The sequence below is a fragment of the Lolium rigidum genome, chromosome 7 (assembly GCF_022539505.1).
Source record: "Lolium rigidum isolate FL_2022 chromosome 7, APGP_CSIRO_Lrig_0.1, whole genome shotgun sequence".
Lineage (NCBI taxonomy): Eukaryota > Viridiplantae > Streptophyta > Magnoliopsida > Poales > Poaceae > Lolium > Lolium rigidum.
The window spans coordinates 279,580,266-279,602,868 of NC_061514.1; positions in this window are offsets into that span (position 1 = coordinate 279,580,266).

Below are 22,603 nucleotides of genomic sequence, written 5' to 3' on the forward strand. Positions count from 1 at the left end.
CCATAAGTAGCAGGCTGCTGCCTAGGAACTCCAAACTAACCGTCGATATTAACGTAGAAACCACCTTCGGCTGCAGAGACTTCATCTGAAACAAAAGCATGCAAAGCTGAGTACAGGGACTCAGCAAGACTTAGTACAACCTTTTAGCAAAGCGGGTATGCGGGCTTTCTGGTAGATCTTCTTTTGCATAAAGCCAGTTTTCCTTTGTAAGATAAGAGAGAAGAGAAGCTCGACTACTCAGAACCTTTGAAAGGGGATAAGAGAGCGACATCTCTATCTCTACTGATCATCATCTTGTATCCACCAATCTTCATCATCTCGAACCACTATCCTCGGATCACCCCCTCAACACCCGAAGAAGGTATCCGTATGCACACATTGGTTGCCAAGTTTTACGATTAGATTCATGTTCTCTATGATCTCCACGTCCGTTCCCAAGTCGTCCATAACCGTGGACACGGCTTTTCGAAAAGATTCATAACCCCTGCAGGGTGCACAACTTTACCCACCCGCGCCAACCGACTCTTAATGCCAATATATATTAGCTCTCTTCCTTGGAGAGCCGGCAGAGGGTGGTCGACCACGACCTTTACCTTGCCGTCGCCGAGACCATGAGTCACGCGCTAAGGATTGTTCCGCCGTAACGGGTCAAGTCCCGAAGTCGGTCCTTAACGATGTGAGGCGAGGTGGGTTTCCCCGCAGGCCGCAACCCCAGCCCACCACGGCCACGCTTACCTACCCGTTATGTACCTTGAACCCCCAAGCAAAATGCAATGCATATGACCAGGTAACGCGCAAACTATGTGACTCATGGAATCTACTAGGCAAGTTAGTGAGTCGAGAGGGTACCATAATAGGGCCTCGTGTGGTTGTACGCTCGGTCTTGGTTCAAGAGGTGAGAACTCGGTTCCTAGGGTCGGCGTAAACGAAACAACCCACCACATCCCAATGTGGCCTCTCGTCCGAGCCTTTAATCATGTTTATCATCATCTCTACACTTACCACGCCAATCTATCATGCTAGATTCATTTCATTGTAAGGCTCCGATCCGAAGACCGGAGTAGTAGCGTAACAAACTAAGCATGGCTAAGCATAAGAGATAAAGGCTCTCGTGACGCACACATGCCAAACCTAGTTATGCTAGGAGCAAGTGGATCGTGGTATCGAGGCTACAAAGGTCGGACATGCAGCAGATAGGGTAACTCTATCTATCGATAAAAGACAGTTGAATCGTATGCGATATGTAGGAACCACAGATAAAACATTTCAAAATCATAGATGAACCAGGTTAGGGCTTGCCTTGTCCCTCGACGGATGAGTACTCGTTCTTCTAGGTGGCGTTGACGTCTGACTCGGCTCGTATCCTATGGCGAAAAACCAAATACCGGAAAGGGAAACAAACATTCACGACATGGCATAATGCAATGCGCATACAATATGAATGATATGTCACGTTAAAGGAATTTGGTAAACCTAGGTGCATCATCAGATTAAAGGGGTTCCGACATCGGACACCGCCATATGAGAGGGGTTATTAGGGTTCTCTAATAAGCTCACAATTAATTGGTTCAAGCATGTATGAAACATGGATAAACAATTAGGAAATGTTTTTCTGATCATTTTGATATATAATTTTATATTTTTCTGATTTAAAATGAATTATTTATGAATTTCCCAAGTTTAATTCATTTTAAAACAATTTGTGAAAATTATATAAATAATAATAAAGTTGGACCCACATGTCATAATATTATTATTTTCTAGAATATTTATGAAATTATTAAAATCCTGACCAGGGGACCCCACATGTCATATTATTTCTATTTAAATAAATACAGAAATCAATAACAGAAAATGTAAAAAAGACAATTATGACGTCACGCTGACGTCATGCTGACGTCAGCGCGGCCATGGCTCACAGAGGAGCTCGGGTGATGTTGCAATCCGGCGATTTAGGCAGTAATTCGGGGCGTGCAGGTGGGGAAAAGGCTCCTGGCGACGCGGGTGACCAAATGGAGGCGGCGCCGTCGGCTATTGGCCGCCGGAGCACGGCCGGCGGCGATGTAACGCGGCGGCCGGGGCAGGTGCTGTGGCGCGGCGGCGCTAGAAGGCGAGGGGGAGCAGGGCGAGGGCACGGGGAGGACCGCCTGCTCACCCTGGTGCCTCTGGAGGTGACGGCGAACGCGGGGGAGGTCGGAATCGGCGGCGAGGCGCGGTGGCCGGAGTTGCAGACGGGGCTCGATTCCGGCGACTCGGTGCTCTCCGGCGGCAGCCGTGTGGTGGAGGAGGTGGACGGCGTCGAGGCGGAGCCGTTGGTGGTGGCGGCTGGGCGCGGGGATGCCGGGAACGGCGGCGACGGTGAGCGGCCGGCGCGGCTAGGGTTTGGCCATGTCTCATAGAGAGTGAGAGAGGAAGGAGGGCGCCAGGGGGAAAGTGGGGACGGGAGGAAGAGAAGGGAGGACGGGGCGTCCTCATCCTCTCGCCAGGGATAAGCAGGAGGTGGCCGGCGAGCCACCTCGAGCTGCCAGGCAGGTGCTTGCCTGTCGAAAGGAGGAAGAAGACAAGGGGAAATTTCCCCAAAACCCCCTAGGGTTTGAGGGATTTTCTGAAAATTAAAAACAGTGAAGGATTTTGGTATTTTTAGGGTATTTTGACCCAAAATTTTGAGGGGCTTTTTGCACCAAACTTTTGTGAGACCAAAACACAACATTTGCAACTTTGTTTGAACACAATTTTAGTGCAAATTTTCTCAAATTGAATGCAAATGCATGCATGCTTATGAGCAACTAACAACATTTATTTGATTAACAAAGTGGTTTTGTTACATCCACAACTCTACAAAACTATATGGGATGAAAATATCGACTTCTAGACCGAATTTTAGTGAAATTTCAGCGAAAATCGGGCGAAATATCGGCTATCACACTGAAAATCGCTGCAATATCGACGCCGGTGATAAATCAACTGATATGCCAAAATCGTATTGGTTACCACCCGATTCACGATTAATCGGCCGATAAATCGTTATCTCGGCCGATTTTTTAAACAATGTTTTATTCAGATATATACATGTATCTGCGGAGGTAGTGTATCAGATTTTTCATTGTTTCCCATGAAGAATTTTTTTTACAAAAGAGGGGAAACCAGAGTAGTTGGGCGTACACGTAGGAACAGGGAGCACCGGTTGCAGGATCAATGTGAAAAACAAGCGCGGGCCAGGGTTGTCGTAGAAAATCATGAAGGTTTTTTTGTTGCTAAAATGGTAATGCCACACGGCAGTCCCACAATGATTTTGTATCAATTTGCACCCGTATCACAACTTCTTGCACCACCTAACCACAGATTGCAACTTGTTGTACCAAAATGCACCTAGCTTGCAAGTTCTTGTACCTCCAGCGTAATCTATATCTATATCTATATCTATATCTATATCTATATCTATATCTATACTCTATACTAATAATAAAGGGAGGAGTGTTTCCGCGGTTTCGTCCGTCCGTGTTTCCGTCGTCCGTTCGCTTTGTTTCGTCCGTCGTCGTCGTTCTTCTGTACATAAGGTATGTTTTCTTCGGTGCATACATTGTCCAGCTCGATCACGTCAGATAATAAACCAGAAAAGATAAAATAAGAGCAAGGAAACCGGAGCGGACAGGGAAAAAGAATCAACCCAACGCACGGGCTTCTCCTCTCCCCGTATACATAAAGTAACAACAAGTCAGCCCACGATCGTCGGCTCCACGAGAATACTGGAGAGCGAAGGTGATTCTACCGGATGCCAGGGTGTCGGCGCCGCGCCGCTGACGCCTCCCGATTTGGCGGGCGCGCTCACCAAGGGCAATGATACTGTCAACGTGATTTAATGCAGATCGTGCCGCTAGCGAATGAGTTGAAGATTTTCGCGTCGCTGATGGCGGTGATCCGCAGATGAGCACGGAGGACCATTGCTTGACCTCACTTAGGCGAGAAACCATCGCTGCCACCGCTGAAACCGGCACAGATTTCCTACCATATCAGGAAGACGGAGTCGTGCAGCGAAGGACGATGACGACCACCCAGTAGACGAGATCTGGACGTGGAATTTCATCCCGTCCCAATTATCGATGTGCTTATCTGCATTGTGGAGACGTGGTCCGTGATTCCGAAGTGGTTGAAGACAACGTAGAAGAGCATGGTCCAACGCCCGTAGTTGGCCTTACTGAGACCCAATCCCTCATGCACATGATCCTGGATCCGGATGTGCTCGAGGGATTGGGCCGTCATCGGCGGCGGCGCACCCGAGGATGAGGCCGCGACCTGCACCGTGGACAGGGGCACTTGACGGCAGAAGCACCATGGCGAGGGGGCTGGGCACAATGCAGAGAGAGGAAGCGGGGGCCGAGAGCACGCCGAGCAGGGTCGAGAGATACCACGGGTATTGTGGAGACGCCCAGTGCGACGGCAAGGCTGACGGGAGGCAGAGAACTCATTGACGTGCTGGTCATGACGGTCAGAGCATCATTCGTAGCTGGAGCAAAAGCTGTGGGCAGAAAACCCGGAGCGACGTCGGAGGAAGAAAGTAGACCCTATCAGCTGAAGTAGCTAATAAGACGCAGATAAGCTGAACGTGCTAGCTAGGCCACCTTCACCGCTGCTAGCTATATGTGCGCTGTTGGCAGGAACGCGAGTGAACCGAATGCAGAACCGGAAATTTCTGTTGTTTCTGTTGTTAGATATATATCGGGGTTTTCGCGAGTGTTGGCTTTTTGAAATCCATGGTATTGCGTGGCAGATTTGCATACTCACTCCGTTTTTATTTAACCTGCACTTTGGCTTTAGTTAAATTTAAAATATAAAAAGTTTGACCAAATCTATAGGAGAAAATATCAATATCTACAAAACCAAATGCAAATAATATGACATCTATAAAACAAATGGATATATATATGAAAGTATATTTGATGACAATAACACAACAGATTTTACATTGTATTTGTTGATATGTTTTCTAAGTATTTAGTAAAACTTTATAAAGTTTGACTTTGACTAATCCTAAAATGCAGGGTACTTGTGAATTTATGAACGGAGGGAGTAATTCATGAAAAGGGCTAGCTCCTCTCTTGTGTGCTGAAATTGTTCACATAACTATTTGATTCATAGATTTAGCCCAAGTAAGTTATTCATTTATTGATATTATTGTGCACTGTTGTTTACATTTACACATTTATTTTATTGTGTATATTTTCAAACCGGACCACGTGCGCCAAGTGACCTAACTAAAGTGGCGGTCAGAAGAGGCGGTGGCACCACTGGCGGCGCCCGACACGCCGTTGATGTATAAATGGTAATTTACTTTTTTCGTTTCTGCATAGATTGTTCTATCCCGCTGCAACGCACGGGCATACTTACTAGTTAGCTCTAAAAGTAAAATTAAACACCTTCACAGTTTCGAATTTTGCAGAAATCCAAACTGCCTCCCGATTCTATTTGCTCTCCCGACTTGAATCAACCAGCAGAGGACAGTTGGGCCCCCGGTTGTGTATACGCTCAAGTATTGGATTTTTTTTTTTGCGAAATTCCACCGATCTATTAATAATCATCATCAGTAGTACACAGATGTCTAAAAGTAATAAAAACTACAAATAGATCATTGGACCACCCAGCGACGATTACACACACTAGCACGAGCCGAAGGCGCGCCACCATCCTTGCCCCTCCATCACCGGAGTCAGGCAAAGCTTATCGTAGTAGAGCTTGTTGTAGTAGACAGATGAGAAGTCATCGTGCTAAAGCCCTAAAGGACCAGCGCACCAGAGCAACAACCATCACCAATGATTCAGCAGACTTCATTTATTATCTTTTTTTTTCTGTACTGCTTGGATATGTGTTTGTTTGTTGCCTTTGTCTTTTCATCTTCTATTGACATATGCCAAACCATGACATAAAAATAGTTTACAAGTTTTTTGAATTTCTATTTGTTGATTTACATACGTGTGAAAAGTAGGAACTTATACACAACTTATCTTGTCTGAATGCTAATTTCCTTGTTGTAGTTTAATTATGTACTCACATTCATCGTGCTTGAACCGATCCTTCTACACAGTTGAGGCACCAGACTTACGATGAGTTGTTATTTGTTGGATCGTGCATGATAATTGTGAGGTGGTCATATCTGTTGGTATATGTTAGGCATATATAACCGTCAGCATTAGGCATTTCTTGAGTGCTATTTTTATCCTTTGATATAACTGTTGTATTGTTCTTCTCCCACAGGGTTGGAAAGCAGCTCGTCAACATTCCTTCTTTCATGGTGAGGGTTGACACTGAGAAGCACGTCGACTTCTCACTTACCAGCCCACTTGGTGGTGGCCCTGCTGGAAGAGTGAAGAGGAAGAACCAGAAGAAGGCCTCAGGTGGTGGTGGCGGCGACCGCGAGGAGGAGGAAGAGTAAAAAGAGCTCAGTCTTTGCTCTGCAGGACTTAGTGGAAGAAACTGTCGAAACTTCAGGTTGGATAACGTTGTGGAACTTGCAATAGGAAGTGGTTGAAACTTTAATTTGAGCTTAGAAACGTAGCGATGAAGAGCTTATGTTGCCTTGGAATCTAGCTTTGGGTACCCAACTTATGATGTTAGTTTTGCTTCATTAGATATCGGCGGGCGAACATGCCAACTCAGTGACACTTGCTTAATTTGAAGCATTGGGTCATTTCTTGAACTACATCGATTGTATGCTGGTCAATGAAGTGTCAGGTGTGTTGTCTCTCTGTTTTGTCTGAGAAGAGTTCTACTAGTCAATCACCAGAATTAATAGCTTAAGTTCTGTCCAGGCATGCTTGTGTACCATACTAGCAATATACCATTGACAATGTGGGGCTGATAAGCCCACAATGGCTGTGCAAATCAGACACGTTTTGTAGTGTTGGAGGGCCAGACCGAGTAAAACTCACAGGATGGAAGGTTAGTTTAACTGAAGAAGTGTACCACACGGGCTTTGTGCTGCAGCAACATTTAAAATGGTGAGGAGCGGATGGCGGTGTGTCATTTGATAGGGCGCTAGGGTTTGGGCCATGTGGTGTAAACCGAGAGTTTGTTCTTCCATACCTAAAAATTTCGAGACCCGTCCTACCTAGGGGCAGCTGGCTGAGTCCCGGGCAGTTCTTGATAGGCTAATTACATACATGAGTTGGGATACTTTTGGGAGAGGAAGTCCACATATTTGTGATGATAAATACTATGTGGTGACCCTGCATATCACTGCATGTTGTAGTATGCTAGTCGTTGATATAACATTCACGAAGTACCATTCCGCAAATATTATATCCCTCAGAGTAGTACAACAGAATATAGCAGGTCCATAACTCATTCATTTATTATTACAAGCATAATACACATATCGTCTTGGAGCTCCTCTTGGATCCTAAGAGGGATACTCCTGGGTTCGAGGCGAACCCAACTTAACTTATAATATAGAAGTTTCACTAGGTTATACATTTATTACCTCGAGCAGCTAAATACTAAGAGTTCACACTGCTTGGCTACTACTACTACTCGGTGCTTCTAAGCTTGATCTCCTCCGGAAGCCGTCCCGGTTCCGTAGACTATGAGGTAGTCTACGCCTTCAATACCTCCAGAGAGGTCTGGTTCTTCATAGCCGATGACCTCGGCTCCTTCAGGGTTGTCGTAGTTCTCCTCCAGACGATTCAGACAATCTAAGCAAGGGATTTAAGAGTGGAATGAGTACGAGCGTACTCAACAAGTTCATTATAGATAAGAGGTGTTTAATGCACTAGCTACGATATTAGACCAGAAAGTCTAATACCAATGCAGGTTTTGATAAACATTTCTTCAAGAGATTGCTTTTATTTTAAAGAGCTATGTCCGTCAGCCTTCACCGGTTTACTAGAACTTCATGGAGCTCCTTTCCGGCCGCGTTCGCAGTTCCATATCCCGGAACAGGGAGTGATAGGTCACGGTTCTTTACACTCTGCAGAGGTGTGTTGCTTTACCCATAAGAGATCTTAACCTTGGTGCCAATCGGGCAGCTTTCCCGTCCACACTTCCTATGGTGTGAGGCCCGGTATAAGGTCTAGCCAATCATGTTCCTCCGCTACCTCGAACACCCACCCTTTGTTGCATGCCCCGACCCTGGGTCCACGCCGGTCCCATTATTTCCGTAGATTTCAGGGTGGACCCCGACCACGACGTCAATGCAGGGCTCTACCATACATTCCTACGCCGGTAGCTGCAACCCATCATAGACCGCAATACCGTGGGGACTTAGGTGTCGTTGCCTAATCGACGGTACCTCGGAGGAGGGATCCTCACGAGGGGGAGAAGAAGTAGGGGCCATAGGGCGGAGTGCACACGGGACGGTGGTACGCGAGTTACCCAGCTACGGAACACCTCGCACGATGACAGGGCCTACTGCTGCTTGTCCGGAATTATCCGGGCGCTTTCGCGTTGTTACAATGAGTTGTGGTTGTGCCTCTAGGGCTCCCGGGATCCGGCTTATAAAGGCGCACGGATCTAGGGTTTACATGGAGAGTCCTAGCCGGATTACGGATAGCCTAACTACGGTACAATATCTTGCCGTGCACGTCACGGATCCGCCTTCCATATACGTCGTCATTGGATCCGGGTCCCTCATGGGCCTCCATGGATCCGGGTTACTTCTATGTCGGTACGGATCCGGCCTGCTGATCCTGGGCTGGACTTCTCCCTTCATGATCAACGACAGACTGGGCCGCCCGATGGGCCACATGCCTCATCACCGTCTGTGGGCCACCCGGGCTTGCCGGATCTAGGCACTATCGATGGTACACCTATGAAGTATACCCACAACAGTAGCCCCCAGAGTTCTCCGAGTTTCGCCTGCAGTTTCCGCCTTGCTGGTCTAACACGATCTCCGGCAAACGTTGGTAACGCGGAGAAACTTGAAGAGCTCCAACTTTGCATTTTCTTCTTTTTCCCAACTTATAGCCGGAAAATGCTCCCATCCCGCGGGACTTCATCCATCGACGTTCCAAAGAACATTTCCGGGTTACTGCCCGTTCGAATGAGAGACAACTTATCTTCACAAAATTACCCGGAATCTTAAAAGACTCAAACGGCTTCGGAAATCCTTCATCTTCAGATCACACTCAACAACGGAAGTTCCTTATTTCCCGCGCACAACTTCCTCATTTCCCGCGCTAAATCTTCGCAGATGCAAATCTTCAGCCGGAATTTTCGGGAGCGCGCAGTCAAATCACCTCCACGTCGTTTTACCGCATTTGACCTAAACACGTGTCAACCATCCAACGGTGTGACCGTTCGGTTTCCACCGTCGGATCCGGATCCCGAATCTCCGAGCGCGGCCTATAAATACCCCGCGGCCCGGTAAAAATTCATTCTTTCACCCCCTCTCACCACATCGTCTTCCTCCTCGCGCCGCGCCGCCCGCCAGATCTAGACTCCGGCGAACTTCGTCACGGTGAACCTCGCGCGCCGCCGAACCGAGGCTCCCCTCGCACCAAGATCATCACGTTTGAACGAGAAACTCGCTCCGCCGCCGATTCGTGGTTACGCGAGTCGACTTCCTCCAAGTTCAGCGACCTCAACTCCGCCGGAGCTCCGTCGAGCCACCGCGCCATTAGCGGTAAGTACGCCGGCCTTGTAGAAGACAACGTAGTGTAGAAGATAGGTTCAGTGATCCGGGTACTCAAACACTTTGTATGGGTGCAGCCGGAAGCATGCCACTCGAATCGTCACTTTGCACTCGGTAGCTCTTCGAGTAGCCCGGATCTCAACCAAATAGAACCCATATGCCCGGATCCCATATCATTCCTGCCACCATATATTTCCGACTTAAGACTAGCTCAACCTTTTTCCGCATCTTCCAGCGCCGCTCCAAGCCGGATTCCTACCCTTCAAGAGCTCCAAGAGGAACTCGAGGGACAAGCTCGGATGGCAGCAAAGGTGCGAGGAGGCGGAAAGCAAGAAGGCGTCCAAGGCCCGGATCCGCGAAGGAGAACGGGGTCAATGGTGGCCCTGCGAAACCACGGACGTGGAGCTTAGAGAGCTCCAGAACGAAGGAATGATCTCCTCACACTGGAGCTTCACACGTGATTCCGTCGTCCCCAAGCCGGAAACCGGAGAAGTCGTTATGACCAAGGCTTGGGTGGAACGCGGCCTTTCACTTCCTTGTTCGGAATTTTTTCTCTCCATCCTCAGCACCTACGGGCTCCAGCCCCACAACATTTGCCCGAACTCATACCTTCTTCTGTCCAACTTCGTGACTCTCTGCGAAGGACATCTTGGGATCCGGCCAGACGTTAAGTTGTGGCAGTTCTTTTTCCGGGTGAAGAAAGAAACCAAGGAGAAAGCTATGGTGAACTGCGGAAGCATGACGTTTATGCTCCGCCCTAGTCGCATGTACCCTCCCCATGACTCACACGAATCCGTCCGGTACTGGAACGCCGGATGGTTTTATGAGAAGAATGCTTCAGTTCCGAAGGTCCATGAAGGCCTGCCTCAGTTCATCAACGAACCTCCGGAAGAACTCGCGAGCTGGAGCTTCGTCCCTTCGCTCGCCCAGACCCCAATTCTGGAGAAGGCGGCGCGGAGAATCTCTCGGCTAGTCCACGACGGGCTAACCGGAGCCCAGCTTACACTTAGCTGGTTTTCCCGGAGAATCCAGCCTCTACGCTACAACGCGCGCCTGATGTGCGCATATACCGGGGCGGATGATCCTCTCCGGGTTACCCGCCACGATCTTCCGGCCGACTCTCTGAAGAGAAGGATCAAGACGTTGGTGAAGATTCCGAGGGGCCAACAGGTCCCGGAACTAACCAAAGACATTTTTACAAGCGACCAATGTCCTCCGGTAAGCTTCGTCCTTTTCACTGTTTCAAACTTCACAAACTTTTGGATGTTCATCTTTAACTTTATTCATTTTCCCTCCAGCTCAACACTTTGGCGGAGGAAGACTTTCGCGCCATTCTCCGTGTTCCCGTTACCGAAGACACGGCGGAGGAGGTTCCGGATGACGACGAGGAGGAAGAGGAACGGAGCACCTCGCAAGGCGGCCCCTCGACCTACAAAGCGTCCCCGCGCCAAGGCTTCCGGCTCTGAAGCCGGAGCTAGCGGCGAGGCCTCCGCCAAGAAACCGAAGACGGTAAAACCACCTCCGCTAGACTCAAGGAAAGCGGAGCGTGCACGTATACGGATGCTCTCAACAGCCGGCCAAGGCGGAATCCTCACTAGGAAGTTCCAGCGTCTCAGATCGGATCTTCGCGACTGCGTCCTGCTCAGCGGCGGTCGCGTCAGCGCTACTTACCAGTGGGTTTCCATCGGAATCGACGGTTTCCCCGATGAAGATGTGTATGCCGCCAAGCTGGGACGATGGAGAGCTTGATGGGGTCGGTTTTAGCCGGAATCCGAGCACTCATCCGGAGGGACGATCGGCAGATTTCCGGCGTAGAGGACTCGCCCCACGGCGATGGTGTCGTCGTAGCTTCCCATGGCGGAACCCTCCCGGTTCCGGCCTCCGGACGCCACGAGGCCCCACGGTGGGCGCCAGCCGTCGTTGCCTAATCGACGGTACCTCGGAGGAGGGATCCTCACGAGGGGAGAAGAAGTAGGGGCCATAGGGCGGAGTGCACACGGGACGGTGGTACGCGAGTTACCCGGCTACGGAACACCTGCACGATGACGGGGCCTACTGCTGCTTGTCTGGAATTATCTGGGCGCTTTCGCGTTGTTACAATGAGTTGTGGTTGTGCCTCTAGGGCTCCCGGGATCCGGCTTATAAAGGCGCACGGATCTAGGGTTTACATGGAGAGTCCTAGCCGGATTACGGATAGCCTAACTACGGTACAATATCTTGCCGTGCACGTCACGGATCCGCCTTCCATATACGTCGTATCGGATCCGGGTCCCTCATGGGCCTCCATGGATCCGGGTTACTTCTATGTCGGTACGGATCCGGCCTGCCGATCCTGGGCTGGACTTCTCCCTTCATGATCAACAGCAACTGGGCCGCCCGATGGGCCACATGCCTCATCACCGTCTGTGGGCCACCCGGGCTTGCCGGATCTAGGCACTGTCGATGGTACACCTATGAAGTATACCCACAACATTAGGACTCCCCAGCCTCACCGCTTGCTCCTTCGGGCGACAAGTGTACTACGGACAATGCCGTGGGGACTTAGGACTCCCGAGCCTCACCGCTTGCCCCCTTGGATTACAAGTGTACTACGGTAAAGCGCATCCGTTGATGAACGAGAGGTGGAAACACTTTTGACTACTCCGTCCCACTCCGGATCTTATGGTTAACACGGGTATTACGGCACAAGAATCACTCGTACGACATTTGTTGTTTAATCCTAGATGGATATAAACCCTTGCAATGGAACCTCCACCATATCAACACAATCCATGGTTCCATTGCCAACCACATAGTCATATTCATAGTTATGAAAATAGTGGTTTTGGTTTTTATGCAATAGTGATAATCATAGTACTTTGCAAGTAATTTGATAAAGATACTCAAATGACATGAGCAAGTGATGAACTTGCACGAACACCGCAAAGTGTTGCGGTTGGATGATGTGGACTGACCCTTGTCCTCTGTTTACGAAAAATAGCATCATTGTCCAATAAGGGCAATGGTTAAAGAAGCATTGATGCATGATTCCAAATTTTAGGGTTTGTTCCCCCCTTCCGATGTCTTATCATTTCATGTGAGAGGTTAATACTAAGAATGATTTAGGGATACTTTGTTTAGGGTAAAATGCAACCTTGAAATGTTTTCAAGGTGTTTTTGAAGTCCAAAAGAATTTATGGACTTATTTTTATTATTGAAAATAAAATGTGTGATTTAAATGATTATTTAAATCATCAAATTTGGAGTTAATCTGGTTTGTCTCCAAAAATTCCTTTTCATATTTTATTATGGTAGAGAGTTTTATGCTGAGTGGTTTTCATATTTTTAATTATTTTTTTAGAGCTATTAATAATTTTCTATGAATTTTCAAAGTTTCTGGTTTAATTGGAATTGTGAAATTCCAAAACTGCCCCTGGGCCCACCTGTCAGGGTGGCCCAGCGGTTAACCCTAACCCGAGCCACAGTTGGGCTCGGTCGGTCGCACCGACCCCTTTCTCCTCCACGCGCTCGCGAACCCTAGCCCATTCGAGCTCTGGCGACCCTCGCGTCGCCGCTCCCTTCGCCGAATTACTCCGGCCTACTCCGGCCGTCGCCGTCGGCGAGATCAGGTGGATCTGAACCGCCTCTCGACGGCGGACACGGTGGTTCGCGTCGATCTGACGCTCGCATCCCCGTTCGCTCGTCCTCGACCCTCTAGTGCGCCAGGCTCTCGGCTTTCGCCGCCGTCGTGCGCTGGAGAAGCCGTGGACCTTCTTCCTGGCACTCCCCTGGGCGCGTGGTGCTGTGCTGGAGGTGCGGTGGTCGCCATGGCTTGGCTTGACCAGGCCTGGTGCCGCCGTGCTCCCCGGCGTGCGCCGCCATGGCCGCCATGGTCGTGTCGACCATCTCCTCCCTGGTACGTGTCTCTCCTTCCCCTTACGCCACCTACTCTACCTCTTCTCCTTCCTCTGTATGTCCTGGCATCTATCAAATGGCGCTGCTGCTACACCCTATGTGCTCTGTTGTTGTGCTTGATGTAGATGTGCGTGTACTGCTGTGTGGTGGTGCTGCTGCTATGCTGCTATGCTATGGTGCTATTGCTCTACTGCCTATGCATGTGCTGATGCTGTGCTGCTTCCCTGTGCCTCTGTTCATGATGCTATATTTGCCAGTTATTCAAATGTATTCATATATGTTACCCTGGCTTGATTGCAGTGTGCAATTCTTGCAAATTTGCAAGAGCCAGTGCCCCTGGGTGCTCTTCAGTGTGCTATAATTTATAGACATGCTCTCTTGAGCATGCCTGTGGCTAGACAACACCCTCACTTGATGGTGTGCTTCGCATGCAATTATGTTTCATAATTTTGATTGTCCGCTATGCCATTGTTCCTGTTACGTGGCTATGAAATTTATCTCGGTTATTGTGTTGGTGCTAGACTTGGTTGTGGTGATCCGAAGCATGAGCTGATGATGCTACGATGATCCTTGGATCATTCTTGCTTATGTACAAGTGTGTGCTCCTCACTTGTGCATCACCGGTGCTCAAGCGAGTCTTGTTTATGCTTCATACGGGCTTAGCTCTGTGTGTGCTTGTTGCTTGTTCAAGCATCGGTGGATGCTTGCAATGATCCCTTGGATCATCCGCAAGACCTTGTGCACTTGATAGCTTGTCTGTTTCATTTATCTGCTTAATTTGCCTTGATATTTGGATAAATGATGTGAACTGTGACACAGTGATGATCATAACAATTTAATTTTCTTGGGCTAGAGGGATGCCAACATTTGTTGGGGACCCTAGCCCACTCTGAACCCCTCTGGGTGATGATGATTGTGCTGGGTTTGGTGGTTTGGCTGTTTTGGGTGGTTGAGGTGGCTTCAGCAGCCACTCTTGGCTGCTCAGGAAGCTCCCACCCCTTGTTGGCTTGCTGTGGATGAACAACTGCTCTCTAGCTGATCCCTTTTTTGTTGGAATAGCCAGTAGCCTTTGCTGTTGAGAAACAAAATAGACATAAATTTGTCTATTGTCTGATGGTTAGTGAACCAGTTAGTGCTAGGTGAGTTTGGATGGCTATTTCGGATCAAATCCTTGATGGATTTCTCTGGTTGTGTCACTGTGTTGACACAACCAAGTGTTCCCTGGGTTGTTTTCCTTCTAGCCCTTGCTTAATTTGCTGGCACCAATTGGTTTTGCAACCAAATGATGATACATCCAGGTTTTCCTACCTTTCTGTGCTCCTGTGATGCAAAGCATGCTTATGTATGGGCAAGACATGATCTTGCTCAGGCTATTGTGTGGTATACCTCACTCCAGCTCCTTGAGAATGGTGTTGGTGTAGAGGTTTTGCTTCTGGTTGGTTTCAGTGCTTGCCCTGCTCCTCCTAGTGACTTGTGCTTGATCTACTCCATGGTTTGATGCTCAACAGAAAACAGTTCTTTGATAGAGCTGTTTCTTGATGAGGTTGCTGGCTATGAGTTCTTCCTGTTCTAAGTGTTCTTGCTATCTGGTGACTTACCAAGTTGCATGTCGATGAACTGTTGGCTCTGGCGGTGGAAAAGGTTTTATACCATCTCTACTTTGATCTCTTGGTCGACAGCTGATCCTGGCACACTTGGGTGACTCACTAGCTGTGTGTGTGTGTCTTTGTGCTCCATGCACACAGCCTTGTGAGCTGAGGCTGTGTGTGTGTATCTGATGCTTTGCATCGGAGCTTGGGACTTGGCTGTGAGAGTGGATCAGCTCGGCGGAACTTGGTATTATCCACCATTTCCATTTCTTTCTAATTTGCCAAGTGGCTATGCCACTTTGCATAACTTGTTTTTGCTTTGATTTATGCGGGGATCAATCCGATGATCCAAATGGGCATGAAGGTCATCAATTCCAAGTTCAAATGGAGATTACTTTGTAGTATTTAGGATAGTATATTACCTTGTACTTTTCTTTTATTTTCTTTCTTCTATTTTGCCAATTTATGTAATGTGTTGTAATAATTCATATTACTATTCTGGATATTGTAATTGACATTGTATTATGTGTGATTATCAATAAAGCTTCCATTTTCCTTAATGAGCTTTACATAATTGTTTATAATCTTGATTAATGATAATTGTTTATTAAATTATCTCAAGTTTGAATTATGTGATATCCATTTGAGTTTGAATTTGAAATTCAAATTCAAATTTGGTTTGAATTCAATCATACAACTTAATTTAGAATTCAATCATGCAACTTAAGATTGTGTTGCATCTTCTCTTCTCTCTTCTCAAAACCCTAATCTTGTTAAGTAGGAACAAGTTTGTCGCACTCTCGAAACCCTAACCCTGTAAGATGTCGAGAGAGAAACCTGTCCCCCTTTGATGCAGTTTTGTTTTAAAAGCGCGAAATTTCCCCGTAATTTACAATGCAATGCACATCCCTTTCTAAAATCTACCCTTCGATCGTCTCTAAACCTGGGACATTACAGCCTTTCCCCCTTAAAGAAAACTTCGTCCCGAAGTTGTGGTTGTAATACCTGAAGAGTTCGGGGTATGTTTTCCTCAAGTCTTCCTCCTTTTCCCAGGTGGCTTCCCTCTCGGGATGATGCTTCCATTGTATCTTGCAGTATTTTATGGTTCGATTCCTGAGTTGTTTCCAGTTCTCCTCGAGAATCTTCGCTGGCTTCTCGATGTAGGTTAAGTCTGGTTGCAACTCGAGCTCTTCATGTGATACTGGCTCATCTGGGGTCTTCAAACACTTTCTGAGTTGCGACACATGGAATACGTTGTGAACCTGAGATAACCTTCCCGGTAGTTCCAATTCAAAGGCTAATCCTCGGTTTTGACTCAGAATCTTGAAAGGTCCGATGTACCTAGGGCTTAACTTTCCCTTTACTCCAAATCTCTGAAGTCCTTTCATCGGGCTCACCTTGAGATATACCATGTCTCCAACTTGTGGCTCCCATGTCCTTCGCTTTTGGTCGGCATAACTCTTCTGTCGGCTTTGGGCGATCTTGAGCCTATCTCTTATAATGTCAATAATTTGTTGCTTTTCCTTGACATAATCAGGATTGAACTCCTTGCTTGCTCCAGCTTCATACCAGCATATGGGTGATCTACACTTCCTTCCATACAGAGCTTCGAACGGTGCCATCTTGATGCTTGCTTTGATAGCTATTATTGTATGAAAACTCGATAGTGGCAAGTGCTCCTCCCATGATCCTCCGAAGTCTAGGGCACAAGCCCTAAGCATATCCTCTAGGATCTGATTAGTTCTCTCCGTTTGTCCACCTGTCTGAGGATGATAGGCGGTACTATAGTCCAACTTGGATCCTAAGGCTTCGTGTAGTTTCTTCCAGAATGCCGACGTGAACACGGATCCTCGATCTGACACGATCTTCTTGGGCACTCCATGTTTACTCACGATCTCTTTGATATAAAGATCGATGAGTTTCTCTCCTTTATCTTTCTGGTTCACCGCTAAGAAGTGTGCACTTTTCGTCAACCGGTCCACGATTACCCATATCATGTCCTTCTTTTTATTGGTCATGGGTAGTCCGGTGATGAAATCCATTCCTATCTCCTCCCATTTCCATTCTGGAATTGGTAAAGGTTGTAACTTTCCTGCCGGACTTTGATGTTCAGCCTTACTCTTTGGCAGGTATGGCATTTTGCCACGTATTGTGCTATCTCTCTCTTCATATTATTCCACCAGAATAATTCCTTGAGATCCATGTACATCTTTGTACTTCCCGGATGTATGGAGTATGGTGTTTGATGAGCTTCCCGGAGTATTACTTCCTTGATCTCAGCAATATCCGGAACGCAAATCCTCTTCTGAAACCATAATGATCCTGATTCTCCTCGGTGAAATTCTGATGGTCTTCCTTCATCTATCCTTCTCATCTCCTCCATGATGAATGGATCGTCCAACTGACCCATCATTATCTCATTCACGTAAGTTAACATTTAGCTCATCGGCTACTTGTAAAGCCGATAGTCCTTCATGAGCTTCTTTCTCCCAAAGTTGTATTTGGGCTTGGCTTATTTCCTTCCTCAACTCCGGTGATAACTCTTGTTCCACTCCTCCAGTGCTCTTCCTACTCAAGGCATCTGCTACAACATAGGCCTTTCCTGGAGTATAATTGATGGTCAAATCATAATCCTTGATTAGTTCTAGCCATCTTTTCTGCCTCATATTGAGTTCCTTCTGAGTGAAGAAGTATTTGAGACTTTTATGATCCGTATAGAGCTCACACTTGGCTCCATAGAGAAAATGTCTCCAAGTTTTAAGTGCAAATACAACTGCTGCTAATTCTAGATCATGTGTTGGATAGTTCACCTCATGAGGTCTGAGTTGTCTTGATCCATAAGATATTACCTTCCGATCCTGCATGAGTACGCAACCTAATCCATGTTTGGATGCGTCGCAGTACACGGTGTAATCCTTGCCAACTTCAGGAACTGCTAACACCGGTGCTGTGGTGAGTTTCTCCTTCAGAGTTTGAAAACTCTTCTCACACTCCTCTGACCACACGAATGGTGTGTTCTTTCTTAACAACTTCGTCATTGGTCCTGCTATCTTGGAGAATCCTTCAATGAATCTCCGATAGTATCCTGCCATTCCTAGGAATCCTCGGATTTCCTTGACGAGTCTTGGGTGCTTCCCATTCTAAAACTGCTGCTACCTTGCTCGGGTTAACAGCTATTCCATCTTTGCTAATGACATGACCAAGAAATTCCACTTGATCTAGCCAAAATTCACACTTGCTGAATTTGGCATAGAGTTGATGTTCTCTTAGTGTTTGCAACACTAACCTCAGATGTTCGGCATGTTCTGCTTTGTCTTTGGAATAGATCAAGATATCATCAATGAATACGATGACAAACTTGTCTAGATATGGCATGAAAATCTTATTCATGAGATTCATGAAAATTGCTGGGGCATTGGTTAATCCAAATGGTACTACAAGATATTCATGGTGTCCGTACCTCGAGACAAAGGCTGTTTTAGGAACGTCTTCCTTCTTGATCTTTATCTGATGATAACCGGACCTTAGATCAATTTTGGAAAAGACTCCCGCGCCTCTAACTTGATCAAATAGATCTTGTATTCTTGGAAGTGGATACTTGTTCTTGATTGTGACATTGTTCAAATTCCTGTAGTCTCCGCACATCCTTCTTCCTCCATCTCTTTTATCTACGAAGATCACAGGTGATCCCCATGGTGAAACACTTTCTTGTATGAATCCTTTCTGTTCCAAGTCATCCAATTGCTCCTTTAGTTCTTTTAACTCCTTGGGCCCCATCTTATATGGTGCTTTAGCAATCGGAGCTGTTCCTGGAATTAGGTCGATAGTGAATTCTATCTCCCTATCTGGTGGCATTCCAGGTAATTCCTTAGGAAACACATCCTGGAATTCATTCACTACAGGTATATCCTCTAACTTCACCTCCTTCATGCTGTTCAGTTGTAGCTCGACTTCGATCTGTGTATGCTTGTCTCCTTGGTAGATCATTCTACTTCCATCGGGGCTTTTCAAAGACACAGTCTTGTTCACACAGTCGATCAATGCTCCGTTAGCTTCTAACCGAGTTCATACCAAGAATGACATCAATGTCCTTCATCGGTAAAATGAGCAGTGCTGCGTCGAATGCGCATTTATTGATCATGATGACTTGTTTTTGTTTGGTATGGGTTACTACTATCGTTCCCCCCGCGGAAAGTATGGTTATGGGTGTATCTAACTTAGTGCAACTAATCCCATGTTTGATGATGAATTGCTGAGAAATGAATGATGTAGTTGCACCAGTATCAAAAAGTACTTTGCCAGGATGAGTGAGTATCTGGAGCGTACCTATCACTGCCTGATCGGAGTTCACCACCTCCTCCAGGCTGGTGCAGTTCAACTTGCCGAAGGGTTTCTTGTTCTTCCAGTTCCCTCCTCGGCTTCCTCCTTGTGGTGACCCTGCATACCACTGCATGTTGTAGTATGCCAGTCGTTGATATAACATTCACGAAGTACCATTCCGCAAATATTACATCCCTCAGAGTAGTACAACAGAACATAGCAGGGTCCATAACTCATTCACTTATTATTACAAGCATCAAACATATATCATCTTGGAGCTCCTCTTGGGTCCTAAGAGGGATACTCCTGGGTTCGAGGCGAACCCAACTTAGCTTACAATATAAGAGTCTCGTTAAATTATACATTTATTGCCTCGGGCAGCTAAATACTAAGAGTTCGGGCTGCTCGGCTACTACTACTACTGGATGTCTCTAGGCTTGATCTCCTCCGGAAGCCTCCCCGGATCCGTAGACGATGAGGTAGTCTACGCCTTTTATACCTCCAGAGAGCTCTGGTTCTTCATAGCCGATGATCTCGGCTCCTTCATTGTTGTCGTAGTCCTCCTCCAGACGATTCAGACAATCTAAGCATGGGATTTAAGAGTGGTATGAGTACGAGCGTACTCAACAAGTTCATTATAGATAAGAGGTGTTTAATGCACTAGCTACGATATTAGACCAGAAAGTCTAATACCAATGCACATTTTGGTAAACATTTCTTCAAGAGATTGCTTTTATTTCAAAGAGCTATGTCCGTCAGCCTTCACCGGTTTACTAGAACTTCATGGAGCTCCTTTCCGGCCGCGTTCGCAGTTCCTTATCCCGGAACAGGGAGTGACAGGTCACGGTTCTTTACACTCTGCAGAGGTGTGTTGCTTTACCCATAAGAGATCTTAACCTTGGTGCCAACCGGGCAGCTTTCCCATCCACACTTCCTATGGTGTGAGGCCCGGTATAAGGTCTAGCCAATCATGTTCCTCCGCTACCTCGAACACCCACCCTTTGTTGCATGCCCCGACCCTGGGTCCTCGCCGGTACCATTATTCCCACTCACGGGTGGACCCCGACCACGACAACAGTTTGGGACTCGTTAACCAAACTCCTTCGCCGGTAGCTGCAACCCATCATAGACCACATTACCGTGGGGAATTAGAAGGGGATCCCCACCCTCAAGTTGTTCCGCAAGCGAGCAACCGCTACGGTAAGCAACAGCTATACCGTGGGGAATTAGAAGGGCTCCCCACCCTCAAGTTGCTCCGCAAGACACAACTCGCTACGGTAAGCGCATCCGTTGATGAACGAGAGGTGGAAACACTTTTGACTACTCCGTCCCACTCCGGATCTTATGGTTAACACGGGTATTACGGCACAAGAATCACTGGCGACATTTGTTGTTTAATCCTAGATGGATATTAACCCTTGCAATGGAACCTCCACCATATCAACAAAATCCATGGTTCCATTGCCCACCACATAGTCATATTCATAGTTATGAAAGTAGTGGTTTTGGTTTTTATGCAATCGTGATAACCATAGTACTTTGCAAGTAATTTGATAAAAGTACTCAAATGACATGAGCAAGCGATGAACTTGCATGAACACTGCAAAGTTTTGCAGTTGGATGGTGTGGACTGACCCTTGTCCTCCGGTTCTGAAAAATAGCATCATTGTCCGATAAGGGCAATGGTTAAAGAAGCAATTATGCATGATTCCAGTTTTAGGTTTTGTTCCCCCCTTCCGATGTCGTTATTACTTCATGTAGGAAGTTTAATACTAAGAATAATTTGGGGATACTTTATTTAAAGTAATATACAACCTTGAAATGTTGTCAAGGTGTTTTTAAAGTCCAAAAGAATTTATGGACTTGTTTTCATTATTGAAAATAATTTATGTGATTTAAATGATTAATTTAATCATCAAATTTGAAATTATTCTTGTTTATCTTCAAAGATTCTATTTCATATTTTATTATGATAGAGTTTTTTATACTGAGTGGTTTTCATATTTTAATTTTTTTTTTAGAGCTAGGAAACATTTATTGTGCATTTTCAAAGTTTCTGCATTTATAAAGAATTGTGAAATGGCAAAAATGCCCCTGGGCCCACCTGTCGGTGTAACCCAGTGGGGTTAGGTCGACCGACCCACCTGGTCCGGCTCGACCAGCCTCACTCCTCTCTCTCTCTCACGCGCGTGTCCGAACCCTAACCCTAATCCCCTCTCTGGCGATTCGCGTCGCCCCCGCCGTCGCCTCTCGATTCCGGCGAATTCCGCCGGACTTGTCCCCCGCCATGGTGCGCAATCGAGGCGCCCCATGACGGCGGTCATCCTCATCCGCGTCGATCTGGAGCGGTTGCTGCTCCAGATCGTCTTCGATCTCCTCCGAGGCGGCTAGGGTTACGGGATCGTGGCGATCCCGCTGCTTCCTGGTCTCTAGGCGCGTTGGCGCCGCCGTGGGCCTCGCCGCGGTGGTGTGGGGTGCTGCGGCGCTTGTCGGAGCATGGCCTGGCCTGGCCAGGTGCTACCGAGCACTCGGCGCGCGCCGCCGTGGCCGCCATGGCCGCATCTGCTCGTCTGCTCGCCTCGGGTACGTGCGCCACCTTTCTCTCCCACTCTTCTGTGCTTGTTCTTCTTCTCCTCCTCTTCTTCGTTTAGCTTGGTCACTGGCCTGCCTCTCCTCATAGAGGTACGGCCATGCCGTGATGCTGCTGCTTATTCTGCTTGTCCTGCTGTACTACTGTGCTGCTGCTATGCTGCTTGTGCTGCTGTGCTAGCCGTTGTGCTAGCCCTAGTGCTATGCATCTGTTGCTGCTGTGCTGCTGTCATGGTTCCTAGCTGCTGGTTTGAGCTGCTCTTCCCTATAACTTGATGGTATATCTCATGAGCTCTTGCTCATGAGCATACTGTGATGCTTTGCTTAATCTTATTGGCTCCTGCTGTTGCTATGTGTAGCCTATCTCTCCTGTGAGTGCATTAAGCTGGTCCCCTGGCTTATTGATTGTGTGTGATTCTTGCAAATTTGCAAGTGCCGGTCTTGTTTGTGTGATGATTAAAGTGTTCGGCTCATGGTAGACTCTCGCTTTGCTTAATTGTTGTCCATATGCATCAATTCCTTGTCGATGTGCTTATGGGTACAATCATAAAATGGTTTATCTGGCTATCTGTGATTCAATTGTTCATGT